This window comes from Equus asinus, chromosome 4 (assembly GCF_041296235.1).
Source record: "Equus asinus isolate D_3611 breed Donkey chromosome 4, EquAss-T2T_v2, whole genome shotgun sequence".
Taxonomy (NCBI): domain Eukaryota; kingdom Metazoa; phylum Chordata; class Mammalia; order Perissodactyla; family Equidae; genus Equus; species Equus asinus.
This window is the reverse complement of record NC_091793.1, coordinates 72,036,081-72,056,639: the sequence shown is the minus strand read 5'-3', so window position 1 is coordinate 72,056,639 and position 20,559 is coordinate 72,036,081. Positions and strand designations below refer to the sequence as shown.

General features: G+C 49.0%; 1 long non-coding RNA gene across 2 annotated transcripts; it reads right to left on the bottom strand.

Moving 5' to 3' along the window:
- Positions 1-161: 161 nt before the first annotated feature.
- LOC123285051 (uncharacterized) lies at positions 162-14,648 on the bottom strand. 2 transcript variants are annotated; one of them, XR_006526482.2, is made up of 6 exons: positions 13,682-14,648; positions 12,723-12,863; positions 9,481-11,103; positions 5,247-7,750; positions 4,719-4,886; positions 162-3,818 (listed from the first exon to the last, which is right to left on the bottom strand). It is a non-coding gene; the product is annotated as an uncharacterized lncRNA (long non-coding RNA). The 2 variants fall into 2 exon arrangements; XR_011502774.1 differs by lacking the exon at positions 5,247-7,750.
- Between the last annotated feature and the right edge of the window lie 5,911 nt (positions 14,649-20,559).

Sequence of the window (20,559 nt, the reverse complement as noted above, 5' to 3'; positions counted from 1 at the left end):
GGTATAGAAATTTGACTTAAAAGAGTATATTCACTTGGCTAATAGGCTTCCATTATGCGGTCTTTACTCATTCATTCATTACAATTTTTGCCACATATGGAAAACTTTAATTGGAAGTTACTTATTGCATTGTTCCTGAGTGTTAGCGGCAGAGGAAAGTTTTCAACAAAGAAGGATGAATGCAATAGAAACCCAGGATTTTGTAGTAAAACCCGCCAAATTAGGCCGGCCTCACCAGCCACAGGAGAGGGCTTTCTCCTCAACAGATGACCTTCAGATCAGAGATTAAGAGCTAATTTCATATTGGCAAAGCTCAGTTTTTTTCAGTGAATGAAAGTGCAATCAATGGATTCTAAGGAATATATTATTATGTGCATTTATTCTATTTATAACCCAGATTGCCGAAGGCAGCTGACCCTACAATGGGGCTGCTGTCCACATCAAGGGAGAACGATCAGAAGCAAGGCTACCCTTCCATTCATAGTCTCGTTTGGTGAGATTTTCCCAGCTAACAGATTATGCCTTAATTACCAGTCATTAATGCCTATTAATCGATTAAATTATGTTTGCATTTCTGACATCAGCAGGCCAGACTCCACAGGGAACGTTCCTGATCCAGACGCGAAGCCCAACAAACACCCAACGTAACTGGTGTAATTGAAGCAGAGACTGCAGCTTGCCAGGGGTTCAGGGTCACGACAGCCCTGGCAGAGGCTTGCTCCTTCCTGGGATGGACCTCAAAGGTACCGACTCAGCACCAAGGATGTCTGTGATCCAGAGAGAACTGTGAGCAGCTTTGCGAATCGTATTTCGCTGGGCCTCACGGATACCGCAACACAGAAGTATTTGAAGCAAAATTGTTTGTCCAAGTTGGTTCTTCAGCTTTCATTTCAATCACTAAAATGAGAATGTGTTCATTTACGTTTGAGAAGTATGTGTGAGTATGGGTAGCAGTTACTTCTACACGGAAGGCGGGAGGGGCTTATCACTATCACCATCATCATCATCATCATCATCATCACCACCATCATTGCCATCTTGAAGATGCCGAAGCCAGAAGGATTCTGTTCTCGCCCAGCACTGCCCAGCTGGTGAGCAGTGGGGCATGTCAGGAGACCAGGCTTCTGACTCCTCCTGTCTGCACCATAGGTGCCAACTCCTCAGATGGGCCGAGGCAGAATCCTCTCTGAGCAAGTGAATGACCCACTTTGGGCTGAGCGGAAATGTATGAATCAACTCTTCCCTTCATACTTGGCACAGCACATATTCATAAAGCTTGGATCCTTCTTCAGAGAAGAGCCTGGTGAAAAATACTTTCTTGAGCTGAGCTTGCATCTAAGCTCTCCCCGCTCTCGGAGATCTCTTTAGTGAAACCTCAGAAGATTGATAACACGAGACGGAAGCCATTCCTGTATAAATTATGGTGGCTCCTCCATCTCACCCTTCCAAAATCACCACCATTAATTAAGATCACACCAAGGATGGCACCTAGTCTTCACCGACTGGTGAAAACATGGCACCAAAATTGAGACAGCATCCCAGTGAGGGTCCACAAGGCATGATTCCCTGGAGTATGTGTGGCAAGAGCCAGCAAACTTAAGATGCTGGGGGGGGCCCACCAGCCACCCTCAGAGATCATGGAGATCAATATGCCCCTGCCAGAGCTCCTGGGACACTCTGGCCTCTGTCACTTATTCATTCGACAGTGTTGAGCAACCCCCTTGTACCAATCAAAGAAACCACTCACTCCCCTGGAGGAGCTGACAGAAGGGGCATAGCAGACAAGTCACCCGAAGATTACAGAATAATTAGTATTGGGGTCACAGTCCACATGGGATGGGAGGAGATGCCAAAAGAGAGGACCTCACCCAGATTGGGGGTAGGGGTGGAGAAGCCTTATCCATGGCGGATAAGGAGGTGGTGCTTGAGCTGAGCCTTGAATGATGGCTAGCGGCTATCCAGACCGTCAAACAAAGGAAGGCGGTTCCAGCAGGGGCACAGCATGTGCACATGCACAGAAGTGGAGGAACATGAGGCAGTGTCATGGGAGTGGTGAGGAACATAAAAACCCCGCCCGACTTCCTCAAGGACAACTCCACGAACCCACCGCCCTCTGGTGGAATATGCCAGGTTCCCGCTAATGTTTACTGAATGCGACCAGCCATCACCAGAGCCCTGGGCACTCAGATGCCATGCAGCTGTAGCCTGGTTCAGGATTTGATGCCAGAGAAATGTCCTGCGGAGCCCAGACCTGCCTGTTTCACACTAGCAGTCCCTGGAGAACTTCCTTACCTTCTCTCTTCCTCAGTTTCCTCATCTTGAAAACAGGATTAATAACACCTGCTCTGAAAAGTTGTCCTAAGCATTTAAAATAATGTCTATGAAACACCTGGAGCAAAGATAGAGGGATATCTGTGAATGACAGCTTCCTGACTGTTGTCATTTAGGGGGATCCTGGCTGGGCCTGGAGGGACCCTGGAGCCGCACAGACAACGCGATCACCACACACTCACCTGCTGATTCAGCCACAGATTTGTCTGGCGCTGGGGCTCATAGCTCCAAAGAGCCCTGAGGCAGCGCCCTGGCCCATCCAGAGGCCCACCTCTCCCTCACTCCGCCTTGTCTCTCCTCTGGGCCCTCTGCCCACGGTTCCCTGTGCTTAAAGAACGCACCCTCAAAAAAAATAAAATTAGGGGCCAGCCCGGTGGCTCAGGGGTTAACTGCACATGTTCCGCTTCAACCGCCTGGGGTTCACGGTTCGGATCCCCGGTGAGGACATGGCACCGCTTGGCACACCATGCTGTGGTAGGCATCCCACATATAGCGTGGAGGAAGATGGGCACGGATGTTAGCTCAGGGCCAGTCTGCCTCAGCAAAAAGAGGAGAATTGGCAGCAGTTAGCTCAGGGATAATCTTCCTCAAAATAAATAAGTAATAAAAACATAAAATTAAATTTAAAAAGAATGCACCCTCCATTGATTATTAGTTGGAGCCAAAAAAGAATTGCCAAGGTAAGTCTGTCAGTGGGAAAAATGAGACCACTTTCCCCAGCCGAATAGAAACATTGTTGCTCCGTTGGCTGTTTGGACTGACTTCTCCACAGCTGTGCTGCCTGCGGAATGATTTTAGTTGGCGGTTCTTGTTCTCGTGCTTTCTTTCTCCCTCATGTGCTTCCACTTTTAGCAATCAACTGTGGTGGGTTGTTTGAAGTATGAAAAATAACTATATTTATTATAGGGATAACTGTTAATGCCCACTTTCACTGCCTCTCCACTGCCACCCAATAGATCCCATCATTAACTAAAAATCAGCACTGAGTCCCACATCCCCGGAAACCCCTCCGTTCCAGGCAGCCTGGGACCACTGGGCAGCCTGGCTTGGGTACCAAGCAGGCCTGCGAATCCCAGGTCCACTGTGTAACGTGACCCCAGGTCAGGTACTTAACTTTCTCCGTCTCCACTTCTCATCTGTAAAATAGCAGTAATAATACCATCACACTGTTGTGAATGCCTGTCACACAGTAGACAGGACATAAATGACAGCTGTTTTCCATTTTTAGCATCATTATTCTCTCCCTTTCTGACTCTGCATTGATGTCCTGTTGATAAGGACCTTCGATATCTCCCGTGAGGAGCCCGTGCAGATTCGAACTCCCCAGCATTTGTTGACTCCAGTCTCTCTTACAGGAACATCAGCCTTCTGTTATGTGTCTCTATCAAACCACTGTGGTTCTCCAAAAACCTGGGGAAGAGACACTCTCCTTCAGGAAGTCTTCCTAGATTGACACTATCTGCGTCCAGTCACACTTTTTCAGTCTCCTGGCAGAAAAGAGAACGCACAGTCAGATGAGATTCTAAAGAGAATTTAATAAAGGGACCATTTGCAGAAATATGGATCAGGCTTAAAGAACCACCATGGGAAATCAAAGCCGCAGAGATCAGCAATGGCAGGAAGCTCTAGCCACCCCCTGGCCTGACGGGAATGATGTTCTCGGAGCCTGGTGAGCGCTAGAGCCAGGCAGGAATTGGCCAGGCCCAGTCAGAAGCCAGAGGGCAGGCAGTCCGGGAGACGCAGTGCATGCAGGTCAGCCACCGCGGCCCCAGAGCCCAGGACAGGGAGGGGAAGGGAATGGATCCAGGAGTGGGGGCATGAATGGAGAATAAAGCACATCCTCGTGATTCCACCTTCTCCATTAGGCTCTGCAAACAGGATAACTGGGGAGGAATCTGCTAGTTGAGAGACATGCATTTTCCATTTGAGGATCTGTTGTGCTGGCCACGGTGTAACACCCTGATGTCGTTATATGTCCCCTACAAGCCTTAATCCAAGTCTTCTCCTTCCTCTGGACTTCCCTCTAGATGGCAGAAAGTCTGCCCTTTATAGGGCGCCCACTTGTGCCAAGCACTGAGCCTCATTTGATCCTCACAATGGTCCTGCATGGGCTCATGGTTTGAAGACGAGGAAACTGAGGCTCAGAGAAGATGAGTCTTGCCCAAGATCACTCAGTTGGAATCTGGATCTGGCTCTGACCGTGAGGCCAGCAATTCCGCGTTACGAGACTCCACGGTCCTAGAGAAACATTGCCAGCCCTGCCTCCCTCCACCACGGCCAGCTGCCTCGCAGCCTTCGTTCAGACCTTACTGTTTGGTCTGTCTGCCCAGATCGTGTTGGATGGACCACGTGCAGGCCACAAAGCACGTCCTTCACCTGGGACTTACCTTCCACGGGCATGACTCCAGAAGAAAGCCGAGACAAGCTCCATCTACAGCATGAGGGCCCAAGGGTCCAGCCTGGGAAGGGAGGAGAGAAGGCGAGCACCGACTTTTCAGCCTCAGAAATGAGAGGACGTCTCTGCCTCCCACTCTGATTCACGGGATGAGGAACTCCTACACAGGAAAAGAGAAGGGATTAAGAGGTTAAGTGGTGCAAAAAAAAAAAAATGTCCACCACTGGCTGACTTAAAGTCTTTAAAAAATAAGCAAGGTTCTTATCTCTGCGGAAGCTTTGGGGTGTGGTTCTGCCTGAATTGGGGAAGAGAGAGGAGATGGGCCTAGGGTCCTCTCCAGCTTCCGTTCTGTGAGTTCCGTGGCAGGGCGAAGAGGCAATGGCTTGCTTTTTCAACACGAGCACAGATCTTGAAAAGCTATATTGTCCATCTTCCTGCCTCTGAACACAACCGCTACATGGGCTTTGAAAACCACCCGCCATCTTCCTGGTTCCCATGCCAACGTCCCCGCCCATCTCACCATGCTTCCTTCTGTCTAGCTTTCCTCTCTCATGCTGCAGGACAGGCAGCCCATTTCCTCTCTTCACAACCTCGTGGAGCTGGAGAACAGCTGTTCCTTGATCCTGTGGAGAATAACTTTTCAGAGGTTTGTTTTAGTGGAAACACCAGAGTCCTGAGGAATTTTCCCCTTTGTTTGAAAATGAATGACTTCCTCCTAGGGCTGCTCTGAGGGGCTTCCACCTGAGTTGTGGTAACTTCAAAGGCTCCCCACATTTCTGTTCCAGAGGCCAGAGGCCAGTTGGGGCCTCCTCCTGCTGATCTGCCTGAGACTGCAGCCTCTCCCTCCAGCCCACCACTCAGAATCTGGGGAAGGGCCCTGGGCGCGCGTGTGGCGGGTGTAGGTGTCAGCGTTTGCACCGATGCATACTTTAGCTTGTGTTTGGGAGCAGGCGTGTGTATCCAGAATACATTGTTCTCTTCCCATTGTTAAGAATCAGCCTTGGAAAGCAGAGAGACGAGAGGGGAGACAGCACTCGGCTACGGCCCTGTGTCTTCAGTTTCAGTTTGTAGTAAATATTTATGAGCAAGTTGCAACAAGTCCTGAAGAAGAAGGTTTTAATAGAAACACAGATACTTACCGTCGTGTTAATTACAGGCCTCTGCTGGCCTTTCCAATATTTGCTTTATGTTCATTTTCAAACACTTTACGGTGATTCTTCTCTTCCTTTTTTAAAAACCATGCCTAGTGAGCAGCTGTTTTCTATATGCAGCTGCAACAGACAACTGTTTCTCTTTTAACCACTTTGTCAAGCTTAATTTGAGATTAATCTGCCTGCAGGTGTCAGGTAAGAACAGGACTTTGTTTGCAAAGACCAAGAAGCCTGTGGAAAAGGAGGGAGGCAGGCGAGGAGCAAGAGGATGTGTTGGTGAGATTGTGGGGAGATCCAGGGCCTGCGGGCCTGGGACGGCTGCATCCATCCTCGCCTGGCTGCACAGTGGGCACCACATTTCCGCCATGGACTCCATACCTGGGTCCGCCGAGAAAGATGCTTCGCGGACAGAATGGCGGAGCGTTTTAATTGCCGTGTCCTTAGTACATAAAATCTCACAAACAACCTCCATAGATCACACCGTGACAGCTACTGGGCTTGTCCAACACTAAACACAGTGGATGCTGCTTTTAAGTTGAGTGTGCAGTGGCAGCAGCACCATCACCCTTCAGCGAACATCTGTAGTTCATCTTATCGTTTGAAGAACTCTATGAGTTTCACTGTCTTTTTTTCCCTTTAAGCCTTTTGCAGCTTCTGCTCCTTGATTTGTTTGAAGGCCATCTGCTACATATAAAGTTGGGGGCGGGGGGCATGCTGTGGAAAAGGAACATTTGGGAGATGCACAGGCTGGGAGAAAATGCAAACACTGTGAATGCTTTTGTTAGCTTCGGCGGGCAGACCACTTTCCTTTCTGAACCCCCAGCCCCTCCGTGAGTGTTGGACTTGGGGCGTCCCTGTTGGCTCTGGCTGCAGCTTCTTCTGGTCGTTTCTCGTGCCCATCACTCTACCACTCCGAACAGGAATCCCAGCCATGGTGACTCTAAGATCTTCAGACTTTGAAACTACAAGCTGGAGTGGACTTCCAAAACTCCCCTAAAGATGCTCAGTGGACTGCAGGATTCAAAGGGGCACCCAGGAGCCATGGGTGAGGTTTCTCCCGAGAATGGCAAGGAAGGCCCAGCCTCGGGAGTGTATGTCATGGCATGAAGTTACCACAGGGTGGTAGAAGCTGTGCATTTGCCTGTTCTCACTCGGGCGTTCTTCCCTGAGAAGCAGAGGGGAAGAGAAACCAGGGACTCCGATGCAAATAGCTGCAGCCGGGGGCCGCCCGCCCCTCCTGCCCAAACAGAGGTGTCCGAGCTGAAGCCGGCTTCATGGAGGCAGCAGATGTTTAAACATTTGACCCCTGAAACCATTGCCACCCCCAACCATGCCCGGCCGGGTCTCCTCGGCCCTAACGCGGGCCAGGCAGCCCGCATTGCTCAAGTGCTGGAGAGCACCAGTCCGCTCGCCAGGAAATTAATTTAAAGGGTGTATTTGAAGACCAGGCTGTGGCTGACTTGCCGGCGCTAAGGCTGAGCTAAAACAATGATGATGACGGAGATTTCACCGTAACACCAGCCTTCCCTTCCTCCTGGAAGATTCTGTCCTTATTCTGTTAACCAAAGGGGTTCTTATAAGTCCCAAAGCTTCCAACAACCAGTTTCATTTTCCCATCCATCCCACAAGGTCCAAAATGCTTCGGTAAAACTGATTAAAGCATTTATTGCTATTATCGTTATTACCCACAGTACTAGTTTTATCACTATAATTTATGGAAAAGTTCTGTGAAGTTCCAACTCAGTCCTTCGTGGGGTTCCCCTGTTTTTATTTCTTTTTATTTCTCCCGCAGTGATCTGGCAGGCAGCCACGAAAAAAATTTCAGGCGATGCATGGAACCACAGATTCTTAAAGCACATTTGAAGCTTTGCCCCTGAAATGATAAATTAAAGTATCAGCAGCTTTGTTTTGGTTTTTAATGGAAAGCCCTTCTCGGCTGAGCGCTCAGAGTCCAACTGGGCACCCCAGCCAGCTCAGACTTTGCCACGTGGCTTTGCCCATGTGAGAGGGCAGCGAGGGGCTTCTCGGAGCAAGGGGCTGTCACTGTCCCCCATCCCCCCAACAAGGCCAGAGGAAAACCCCAAGCAAGTCAGCATGGAGATTCCTTTGAGCAACAGCACAGGGTACCCAACTCTGTCAAACCTACAGATTTATGGGCCAGAGAAAATTTTACCCAAAGCAAAAAACAAAAAAAGACTTTCTTGTCAATCACCTCCCACAAGCCAAGAAAATAAACTTGCTTGCAGTTGTTAGCTGCTTGGTGGAGAACTGCAGAAAAGTTGCTTCCAAGAAGTGATTCAGCAGTAAGAGTGGAAGGGAGGGAGTGGGTTCCAGGAGGGTTCCCGCCCTCCCACAGCCCCATTTTCCTCATAGCTGCCCAGGAAACACTTGCGCTGCAGTGCGCTCTCGGCCTGTGTGATTTGTTGGTGTGCTTTTCTGTAGCAGTGCCTGCATCTGTTGAGGTCTGCAGCTACCCCCCTCCGACAGTTCCAGATGTTGCGAAGATGAAATACCTCCTGCCTGAGGAACTGTGCAACTAGGAGCCCCGAAAGGTGTTCTGAATACAGTTTAAAAAGGCATCCGTCTTAAAATAATTTCAACATCTCACTTGTCTATTTATAAGCCCTGTCAGATGGTTTTTCTGGGCCCGCTCGGACTATGTTAAGGGGCTCACTCCTACAGCAAGATATTTCAACCAATGAAGTTTCAAACCTTTGCCCTGTTTCTTTCTCCACCTGGGCCCACCCATTCGACCTGCCTTCCAACTCCGTTGATATCTTTTTACATCAAGCTTGAGGTAGAAGGGTCTTTACATTGTCTTTACATCAGGCCCATCAGCACCAACAGGGCTTGGTTGGTTGGGAAGAGAGTGGAACGAGCCCCGTACCGCTGGCCTGGACTGACTCAAGATTCACTGGGGAGCAGACAACCACAGGCCCCTGGGCCAGACCCCACTTCCCCCTCAGACCTCATAACTCGCCACACCGTCGACCTCTTAAAATCGGAATGAGACTTGACCTTACCCGGACCGTGGAGTGGCATCTGAGCTCGAGTCTCCACGGGTGAAAACCTACCCCCGAGACCACCCTTTAGCAGACCCTTCTCGCTAGTTGTGGTGCAGAGCGATGTTTTTCCAGGGTCATTTCACTTCACTCCCAGGGAAGAGCAGGGAACGGGGCTAAGTTGTAAATCACTCCCCTCTGGAATGGATTTGTGCCAGAACCGATCGGCCGGAGCATTCCTGCCTTGCTTGACCATGGTAAAGACATTATGGTATGTAAAATTCAGCTAAACATGGCTTGTTTCGATTTCCTACTTTCCTGCTTGTCTGTCTCGCTACGAAAGGTTAAGACCTAGGAGGGAAATAGCATCCACAGTGTGGAATTGCTCTCACTCCGAGGCAACGCTTCCTACTCAGAGGGGGTCCATATATGGTGACCGCACAGGGCTCACACCAAGGGAACTGGGTCCCCATCAGATAGACGTTCGTAAACCTGGCCTTTGGGTGGTTTTAATCTGTCCCTCTCGCAAAGCAACAAAAACAGAAGGCGGCAAACGCCGAAGCCTGCCTGTGGTGGTCCGAGCTTGTGCACCCCTACTCACCTGTTCGCCACTTCACGTGGCTAAAATTAGCCTTCCCTTTTCCCTGACGTCATTAGCTGAGTCCTAAAACTGCAGAGACATCTTCTTAGCTGATCTGGTTGCCCTATGGGGACTCTTCCCAAAATCCTTGAACCCACGTGGATGAGGATTCTTCAAGCTGCACTCTCTTAAGATTTCATCTTGTGGTCCGAATACACAATTGGAAGAAAAAATATTTTCTTCCTTCTTCCTGCCCATTTGACCACATATGTCCAACAGCCTGCTGGAAGAGGAGGGTACTAGAGATGAGAACGGTATCACACACCCTCAGCGCCATGGTCTTCAAGTCACTGGGAGCCCTTTTCTTTCTGGAAGGTAAATTTCCCCACATGGAAGATCCAGAGTTGCTTCCCCAAATACACATGGTGGATGGTGCCCAGGCTGCAGAAGCAGGTCAGCAGATGACAAGGCCAGGGCATCATGATGGAGGGGTCCACACGCCATCCTTGTGCGCACAGAGCAGGGGGGTTGCCAACGTGGCCAGACAGATGTGAGGAAAGACATCTGCAAATTAACGAGTCCCAGCCTCTGGGGCCGTGTCATGCATTCGTCTTGCTGAATAAGGTAGAACCAGAAAGTAATTTTGATGAGCGTCCATCCAGGCTATTTATCATAGGAAATTACACAACTGCATCAGAGGCTGGCATTCTTACCCGCTCTTCCTGGCTGCAGTGTTGGGATTTCACAGCGGGAGACAGATGTGTCAGGCTGCAGAGTCCCCTTTGCCTGACTTCCACATCGTGACAGTCAGTATATAAGGGAACTTGAAAGAAGATATTTTTAAATTACAAGCTCAAGAAAACAAACCAGAGGAAAGAGAGTCCCTCTTCATTTTCCCCCCACACGAAAGGACTGAGCAGTAAATTCTTCCCCTCTGGCAAGGGAACCAAGACACCAGCCGTCCTAAGTAAGAAACTTCTTCCTGTGCAAGATCTGAAGAAATACTTGAATCAAAAGTTTTGCTAAGGAAGATGGAATCCTTATTAAGAATTATTTTCCATAAAAGGAAATAGCTCAGGATTAAGATAAATATTCTAAAAGTGGCATTTATAAGAACTTATAAATCTCTGCATAAATATCTTCATACCTGTCCACACATTTTTTGCAAACAATTCATTTTCTTCGTCTGTTTGTGCGGCCACCTATACACCACTTCCCCAGCTCTCTGGGGCAAGAATAGGCGAGAATATTTGCAGTTCTGTGAGTGTCCTGGGTGCTGTAAAGAGGACAGGAAAAGCTCGAGAGTGCCATTTGAAACACGGAAAGCATTTTTCAAATAGGTGAAGTCAGACCAACAAATCATCGGCCTCTTCCCCTCTTCTCCGCGGGCCTTTGTTTGCACAGCGGCTCACAGGGTCCAGCACTCTTACTTCAAACACCCGGAGAGACCATCTCTTCACCCTCTGCAGAGGCTTCGCTGTGCCTCCGTCCAGTAGGTGGGTCTGCAGCACAGCGGGAGGTGGTCAGGGCAGGGCCCAGCCCAGAAGTGGAGGATGGCTCAGGTCCCCTCACCCTCCAGAGAGCTGGGCTCCCAGAACACAGTGAGGACAGAAAAGCTGATGCAGCTAATGACGGCCAAAATCCCTGTGGTTAGGCAAGGAAAAAAACATGTTTTTTATCATTTCAGCAATCTCAATGGGCTGCCTAAAGAGAAGCTGTCATTCCAGGTTTCCAGAACGTCTGTGGTCTCCAAACCCTGCCATCTGGCTAAAACCTGAACATCTCAGTCTGCAAGCTACATGATTTCCCCACACTTCCAAGTATGAAGTATGCAACTTCCACGCTGAAAATATCTGAGTTTCTCGCCACTTGCATAGAGATGTTTCATGTCATGCAGGTGAGAGGCCAGCGTTGCTGCATGTTGATATGGATCGGACAGGTCACAGACAAACTTCTGAAGGATGGAGGAGCCTCCTGGATCCACAGGAAACCTGACTATCTTTACGGCCACAGCAACCTGGGGTCTCTGGAAACATCTGGAAGCATACAGTCTGCTCTGCTTCTCCCCCAGATATCTGATGTTGGAGAAGCAGCATCCAGCTACTGGTCCTTAGAGCTCATCCCACACCCCTGTCAGCCTGAGAAGGACGCAGCGCCCGCGGCGCCTAGCCTGGCACTGGCCCACCCTGGGCACGCAGGAAACCCTCTGCTGCAGCTTTGCACAGACAGCACCTTCCCGGCCCGTGCTTGGTTGGGGCCTGATGTGCCCTGTTTGGTGGTGGCCGAGCAGCTGCCTCCCTGAGCCTGGGGATTTCTCACTTAGAGGAGGAAATCCTGGAAGTATTTACAACCATTTAACAACTGCCTATATCCTGACAGTTTTACCCCCCGAATTTCTCTTGATACACACCTCTCAGACTCCACGCCACCTGCACCTCTGACCCCTGCCCGTGCGGATCACCTGGCTTGCGTCCAGGCCTGGGAAGGTGCCTCCTCCAAGGGGCAGTCCGAACAATTTCTGTACGATGCAGACCTGCTTAAAAGTCTGCAGTGGCTTCCCACAGCAGTCAGGGTCAAGATCAGAAACCTTCTAGGAATCTTCGAGGCCCTCCGTGACAGAGCCCTTGCCTCATCCCAGCCACCCTCTCTGGGCCCCACCTACTGGCTTTCCTGCATTTGCTCAGGGCCTTTGCACATCCTGTCCCCTCTTCTTAGGGCATGCCCCCTCAACCCCACCTTCACCCTGTGAGCTCCTGACCCTTCAGCTCTCAGTTCCAATGCCACGTCCTCAGGGAGGCTGTTCTTGACAGCCCCTGACGAGGTCAGATCTCTACCACCCCTCCTCCACCACACACACACACACATCCCTCCGGCGACCTCTATGGCGCCCTTCAAAGGACGGCCCCGGCCCCATTTGTGAGATCATTTGATTATTAGGGGTTTTCCTCCTAGACGCTAAGTTCTTTGAGGGGGGAACAATGCCAGTTTTGCTCAATCTTGTATCCCCAGGACCTCACACAGTGCCTGAAGAACCTGGCATGTAGTAGGTGTTTGATAAAAATGGATTGAATGGAAGAATAACTGGCCGACTGACAGGCAGGAGGGGGGCGGGGAGGGAAGGAGGAATGGGAGGGAGGGAGGGGCAGAGGCTGGCTTGCTGGAGAGACAGTGACAACCAACCCCAACACTCTGTGAATTCGTCACATTTCTAAATCCCCAAATCTGTAAATCTTATATATATCACTTCCCTTATCTCCACTTACTTTTAAATGAATCAAGAAGGCAACGTTACAGGGGCCAGCCCAGGGGCACGGCGGTTAAGTGCGTACATTCTGCTTCTCAGCTGCCTGGGGTTCGCCGGTTCGGATCCCGGGTGCGGACATGGCACCACTTGGCACGCCATGCTGTGGTAGGTGTCCCACATATAAAGTAGAGGAAGATGGGCACGGATGTTAGCTCAGGGCCAGTCTTCCTCAAAACAAAATAAAACAAAACAAAGAAGGCAACGTTGCAAAGACCAAGAGAAAATGAGAGGAGTGGCTGCTTCCCCAGGATTCCTGGTTCATTCATTCCTTCCACAATACAGCACATGCCAGGCCCTGTGCTCCCTGCTGGGGAGAAACATATGGCCAGGGGCTGGAGCTGGTGGGTCTCGCTGACTCCACCTCACTGTGGGACCTTGGCCAAGTCACTCACCTGCTCTGAGCCTCAGTTTCCCCCTCTGTAAAGTAAGGAGGTTGGATGATCCATAATGACCCTTCCAAAGCTAACATCTTATTGCCCCAAACTGATGATGACAATAATAATAATGATTATTATTAGACAATAATGATAATGATTATTATTAATTGAGCACTTAGTCTGTGCAGGGCACCATGGTGTTTCCCTATATTATCCCATTTGATTCTCAACTACCCTGTGAGAGAGATACAATTATGCGTGACTGGTTTAGAAATAAGGGAAACTGAGGCGAAAGAGATCAGCTGACTTGCCAACAGTCAACAAGCTGGGAAATGACAAGGTTGAGATGTAAACCAACACCCCCCAACTCTACTTTGCTACCTGACCTCAAACTGCACGATGCCCTCTAATGGGGCCGGAGGGCGCAGGGCCCAGGGCCGTGGTGGGAGAGGTGGAGGCACGTTTAGTTCTTGCATTTAAGGCAGACAATTGTCTCCATTCAAGGGCAACACCTCCCCTTGGTTCTCGAGAACCCTCTTACCCAGATGTATGACTTCTGGAAGACGTAGGAAGACTGAGAGATCACAGGTGAAATGGGGTCACATCAGGCTCCTCACCAATATTCTCAGCTGCTGTGGACATTGTCTGGGGGCTGGTTTCCTCAAGAGGCCACTTCACGACCCACACCTTCACTGATTGCCTTCTGCCTCCATCTGAGGTCATGAACTGGGGGCTCTCAAGCCAGATACGATTGCAAATAAATTTTGTTTGGCTTCACAACTTTCAAAAATTGGAAAATTTTACATAAAATTCCAGATATGTGACTTTGCTTGAAAACTCAGATTTAGCTATAATCCCACATGGCAACAATCAGCTAAAGCTAAGTAGGAACTGCCCCTTTAGATAGCCATGCTCTCTCTGGTGGACTACAGACCCCACCATTCCCTACTGCCTCACAAGAACCCTTGTAGGCATTTGAGTTTGACAACCCTAGACCTTTGAACCAAATCCAAGGACTTTAGTCTGGCATTCAATGCCCTTTGCAACCTGGACCCTAATTTCCCCTTCCGGCCAACATAAAGCCCTTGTTCTCCATCCTTCTGAAGGTGGCCCACCCTGCAAGCTCATTTTGATTATTCCTCATCCAAAGGGGCTTCCCTTTCTTCTCACACCCCCCACCTCCCCACCCCCATTGGTTTTCTTTTCATTTGCATGTGGCTTAAGTGCTCAGCTGGAGACTGCACACCGGGGGCGGAAACCTTGGCTTTTTCACATCTCTGCACAGAAGAGCTACTGAAGAAGGACCCGTCACCTGGTTCCTTGCTGCTAATCAAAGTCTGGTCCACAGACCAGCCACTCTGGCATTGCCCGGGCATCTGTTAGAAAGGCAGACCATCAGGCCCCACCCTACACTAAATTCAAATTTGCATTTTAACAAGGTCTCCCAGGTGCACAGAACCACCTTCAAGTTTGAGAGGCCACGGCCAAGTTGAGCAATTGCAAGTGAAAGCCAGGCTCAGTGGCAGGTGCCGATCCTCCCTGCCCGCCCCCCCCCCCCCCCCCACCGGCAGCTCAGCTTCTCCTGTGACACGGCAACAAATCCAGCAGCCACCAGCAAGAGGTCACAAGGTCACAAGGAAGGGGTTCGGGGTCCCAGGGTGAAGGTGCAACTGTCTTTCACATGATGAGTGCTACCCACCGTGTGCCACATGAGGCCAGCCTTCTATCCCCAAGCTGTCCAGACGTCCGTCCCTGCTCTACTGCAACGGGAAGGAGTTAGACATGGCAGAAAATGTTCTGACACTGAATGTGGCCGTGAGCTCTGAGAGGCACCCAGGGACTCTTGCGGGTGCTGGAGATGGCTAACACAAAGGGCAGTGTGTGTCATAGAGAGGAAGCAGAAAGCTAAACAGACACGTGGGACCACGGTAGGAGTGGGATCACGTTATTGCAATACTGCCGCCCCCCGGGGAGGGGCGGGGCAATTCTGTCAGTCAAGCCAACTATTTGTAAGAGAAAATGCTATGTGCCAGGCATTGCTTCTAGGTGTGAGACGACAGACAAATCCACACCACCAGGAGGCTTATAAACTCGTGCAGGGAGAGAGACAGGAAAACAAGGGAAAGTGTGTGTGCACACACGTGCCTGTGTGTTTTGAGATGAGGAAGAATTCTAAGGATCTGAGCAGCTTAAAGTGGGAGCGAGGAAGACGGTCCGTGCTAGCTCATCTCATCCTCACAACAACTCTGCGAGGCAGGGTGGTCCCTCACACCAGCCTCGGAGGTGGCCCCAGGGATCCCCGCCTGCTGGTGTTCACACCCTGTGTGATCTCCTCCCCTTGAGGGTGGGCCGCACCTGGAGACAAACAGAACATGGCAAAAGTGACAGGATGTCACATCTGAAATCAGGTAACAGGAAGACTGACTGCTGACTATCTCCCTCTCTCCCTCTCTCTCTGGCCCCACTCTGGGAGAAGCAAGCTGCCCTGTGAAGACTGCAGCCCCAGCTGGACCTGGATCCCATTCTTGTGAGGGATTTGGAGGCTGAGGCCCCAATCAGCAGTGCCTGTATTCCTGACCCACAGAAACTGTGACATTAGAAATGTTACTAAGCCAATACGTTTTGGGTAATTTTTTACACAAAAGGCAATACATTATCTAGGCAGGTACTATTATCACCTCCATTTTACAGAGGATAAAACTGAAGCACAGAGAGGTCAATTAACTTGCCCCAGGATATAGAGCAAGAAAGTGTCAGAACCGGGATTTGAAGCCAGGCAGTCTGGCTCCCAGAGCCCATACAATTAAGCATCACAGGATGCTCCCCTTAACGACTGCATTTGATTAAAGCATCTGTCTTTACACCTGCTTCTCTCATCAGACCATGCTCTCCGTTTCAGGTCTGCATGCTGGGCACATGGTCAGCGTCCAGCACACAGTTAAGTTCTCAGCAAAAGTTGGCCAAGTAAAGCCACGTGGGTGAAAGTGAAGGCTGTCCCCATGCCTGTGGCCTTGCACCAGAAAAGGAAAACACAGTAGAGGTGGGGAGAAATGACCCCAAGTCCTTACCAGCCCCGAGTCCCCTGTGTGGAGATGGAACCCATTTTTTGGTGGAGACATAGACAAGTCTAAGAAAAACATGTCAGATTTGGCCCACGTTTAATATCCTTGATATGATCTTCTAATCTTTTTCAGGTGCCTCTCACATTCAGGAATCTTTATTTGGCTTCCAAACAGCAAGTTGTCTCTTGTACCAAAAAATATGTGATTTGTATCAGTTTATCTTAACCACTGAAAGATATGTTTATAACTTTATGGGAATGTCCTACAAGCCTGTTAACCAACATCTGTTATTGTTGCGCATAAACTTTTGGAGATGGGTCTTTTGGACCATTTTTTTCAAAACAAGTATCTAGGGAGAATTTTTTTTGTTCTGCTGCTAAGTCAATGCGAACTAATATTTCCCAAGCACACGGCTTTGCCCAGGAGGGTGGGAAAGCCCAGGGAGTGACACGAGCAGGGGCAGGGCCTGAAAAGGCCAGCTGACCACGGGGCGGGGCTTCCAGGGTCAGACGGCTGGAGGTGAGTGAGGGGGGAGCGCACAGAGTAGGGGTGCACCGAGCCGGGGAGCTGTGCTGGGGGCGGGGGGTGCGCGGAGGCAGGGAGGTGCGTGGAGGGGGAAGGTGCGCGGGGAGCAGAGCAGATCAATGTGATGATGAGATCCGCTCGTTAGCTCCAGGCCAGGCCGAGTCCTCCCTCTGCCACCTAGTGCTGTGGGACTTGGTCTCTGAGCCTCAGTGTACTGATCTACAAAATGGAAGTCATAATAAATACTTAGACAACACAAGAGGTTTGCCTTGAGTCCATTCTCCCAGGGTGGCACCTTTTCAACATTTTTTAGGTAACGTGTAGACTTGACAGTGACTAAGCCCAGGTGAAAATCTGTTAGAGGGCCCTGCTTGGGAGCAAAGTGGGGTGCGGCACTGCGACGGGGGTGAAGGGGCACCTTCCTTCTGTGCTAGCACCCCCACCTCCTGGCTCGCCCTCCTTGGGTGGAGCCTGGTTCCCACCCTGGAGGTAAGTCAGGAAGGCTTTTCTGGAAGCCTGCAGGGTCCTTGGCTCTATGAGATGGGCAAGAAACGGAAGACCTTGACACTGCTTGAGGGTGCTGATCCATTCCCTAGTGTCTTGCAATTCCAGGAGCACCGACCCGTGCATCATTTTTTTTAATTAATGGACTATTCTATGTTTTAGCAGTTTTAGGTTTACAGAAAGAAAGAGAGTGAAAAGTACAATGACATCCCCTATATGGCTTCATACATCCCAATTTCCCCTATTTTAACATCTTGCACTAGTATAGTACATTTTGTTACAATTGATGAGCCAATATTGATATATTATTATTAACCAGGATCCATGGGTTACATGTGCAGTTACTCTTTGCATTGTATAATTTATGGGTTTGGGCAAATGTGTAACGAAGTGTATCCAGCATTATAGCACCATACCGGAAAACAGCTTCCCGCCCTGCAAATCCAGTGACTCCCTCGCCTCTGCCCCACCCCCCAGCCCTGGCCACCATTGATCTGTTTACAGTCTCCATAGTTTTGCGTTTTCCAGAATGTTATATAGTTGCAATCATATAGTATGTAGCCTTTTCAAATTGGCTTCTTTCATTAGCGCTATTCATTTAAGATTCCTCCATGTCTTTTCGTGTCTTAAAAGCTCGTTTCTTTTCATCAGTGAATAATATTCCATGGTATGAATGCACTGCAGTCTGTTTATCCATTCCTCTGTTAAAGGACATCTTGGTTGCTTCCAAGTGTGGGCAATTATGAATAAATCTGCTATAAACATTTCATGTGCAGGTTTTTCTGTGGATGTAAGTCGTCAGCTCCTTTGGGTAAATACCAAGGAGCACAACTGCTGGATCCTATGGAAAGAGTATGTTTAGTTTTGTAAGAAAACTATCTTCTTCAGTATTTCTTGGAAGGCTGTCTTCCAAAGTAGCTTTACGATTTTGTATTTCCAGCGGCAATGAATAAAAATTCCTGCTGTTCCACATCTGGTGTTGTTAGTGTTTTGCATTTGGGCCGTTCTAACAGGTGTATAGTGCTACTTCATTGTTGTTTTAATTTGCAATTCCCTAATAACATATGATAATGAGCATCACATGCATCATTTTAAATAATGAAATAAAGGGAAATAAGTAAAAATGGAATTTGCCTGTTCTAAAAGGTATGCTATGCAATCATGACTGTATTTAGTATATGCATCTCAGTGAGGATAACAGGAGATCTAAGGTTCAGGCCTCTTTGCCACGAAGGCTGGGCTTCTCTTAAGGAACAACGTGCTCATTTTCATAATCATTAATTTGCTTTGGTTACTTTTTGCTTTGGCTACCGGGAAGCTCAAGGTGATCTCTAAAAATGGCATAGAATTTATGGTAGGTGTTTCTGCATACCAACTCTACCTTTCATTTTGTCTTACAATCCTACCCCTATTTTTCCTTCACTCTACTTCTGTTATTTATTGGGAGCTGAGGAATGGGGAAGGGACTAAAGTAATAAATAGCTACACAAAGGCTTCTGTTGTGTTGGACCACATGTTGAACTGGCTTGAGCTGCCAGCTCCCTCCCTGAACTCAACCCAGAAGAAAGGAGGAGGCTGGCGATCCCAGCATCCATCACAGCAACTGTCGGAACTCCATGGGGAGACAGAAAGTGGTTGGGTCCCATTCCATGGAAAGAATGCACTCTAGTGGCAGAAGTCCCTGGGGCCACTGGTGGCTGATAGAAAATGAGAAGTAATCATAAAATAAATGAAATAAGGAAATAAAATGAGAGGAAATCCACATGGAAAATTTTGTTTCCCATGAACTGTTCAACCCAATTTTTTACACCTGAGTACCAAATAACAAAAAAAACAAAAAGACTTGCCAAAAAAAAGATTTGGCAATCATGCTACACTATAAAGCACATTCTGAGCTTTGGTTGTTACTGTTATGTACTGATGTGATCCTTATTTGAAGCCTTGTAAGGTGAGTAGGACATACATCATTATTCCCATTTTACTGATAAGAAAATTGAGACTTGGGACACTTAAATTGAAGAGATCATTTAAATCTGCCTGAGGATTCAGGCTGGACTGCCTGACCCAGGATCCAGGGGAGCAAAGGCTGGATGGACTTTTCTGCCAGGAAAGGACCAGAGGGCAGCTTCTGAGAGTCCACCTCACAACAGGGAGTCAGCCTCTGGGACCAAAGATGAGTTGCTGTCAGAGTCTGCCACACTTATGATATGACTTGGGGTTTCTATGCATTTTTTGTTGCCTGTATTAATTGGTGTCACGGTTTTGATTGTGGCCCCCCCCAAAGAAAAGATATGTTGAAATCCTAACCCCTAGTACCTCAGAATGTAACTTGATTTGGAAAAAGGATGGTTACAGATGTAATTAGTTAAGATGAGGTTATACTGGGGTAGGATGGGCCCTTAATCCAATATGGCTGATATCCTTATAAAAAGAAGAGAGACACACAGAGGGAAAATGGTCTTATGAAGGCACAGAGACACAGACGCATGGAAGCAGAGACTGGAATGCTGCAGCTACAGCCCAAGGAATGGCAAAGATTGCCAGTCATCACCAGGAGGAGGAGAGAGGCACAGAACAGGTTCTCCGCCAGCACCCTGAGAAGGAACCAACGCCACCAACATCTTCAGTTCAGACTTCAAGCCTCCAGAACAGTGAGAAAACAAATATGTGTTATTTTAATCCACCCAGTTTGCGGAACTTTGTTATGGCAGCCCTAGGAAGTGAAGACAGTTGGGGTAAGCTAAACAGCTGTAACCAACACGCCCAAAACCTACAACAGCTCAAACACAACAGAAACTTACAGGAACAGCCCAGGGCTGAGATCCATATTGTGGGCAGTCCTACTGCACATGGTCCTTTAGAGAGCAAAGCTCTCAGCGGCTTTGTCATCTGATTTCCAAGGCTGCCCTGGTCCTCACGGTTCCAGCGTAGGAAGAGAAAAAGCGCATGAGAGGTTTGATGGACCAGGCAGAGACGGCCTTCTCACTTCTGCTCACATTCCACTGAACAGAACTTTGTCACATGGCTCTACCCAGCTGTAGTGGGGGCATAGGAAATACGGTGCAGCTGGAGGACAATGATTAAGGCTCCTATTTGCAAAAGAGGCCGTCTGCTTATTCACAGGAAGGCTAAAACCAGGAGGCAAGGGAAACATTGTCTAGGTCTTCAGCTAGTCTGGAGGGTAATGAAATTTAAGAGATGGATCAGGTCAAGGCTTCTGGGAAGAGAACAGGAAACTAGAGCAAATCAAGGCTCATAGGAAGACAGGAAGCGTCCCATTGGGTTTAGCCATTAGGACACCCACGGGAATGCCCCATGATGTCGTCCA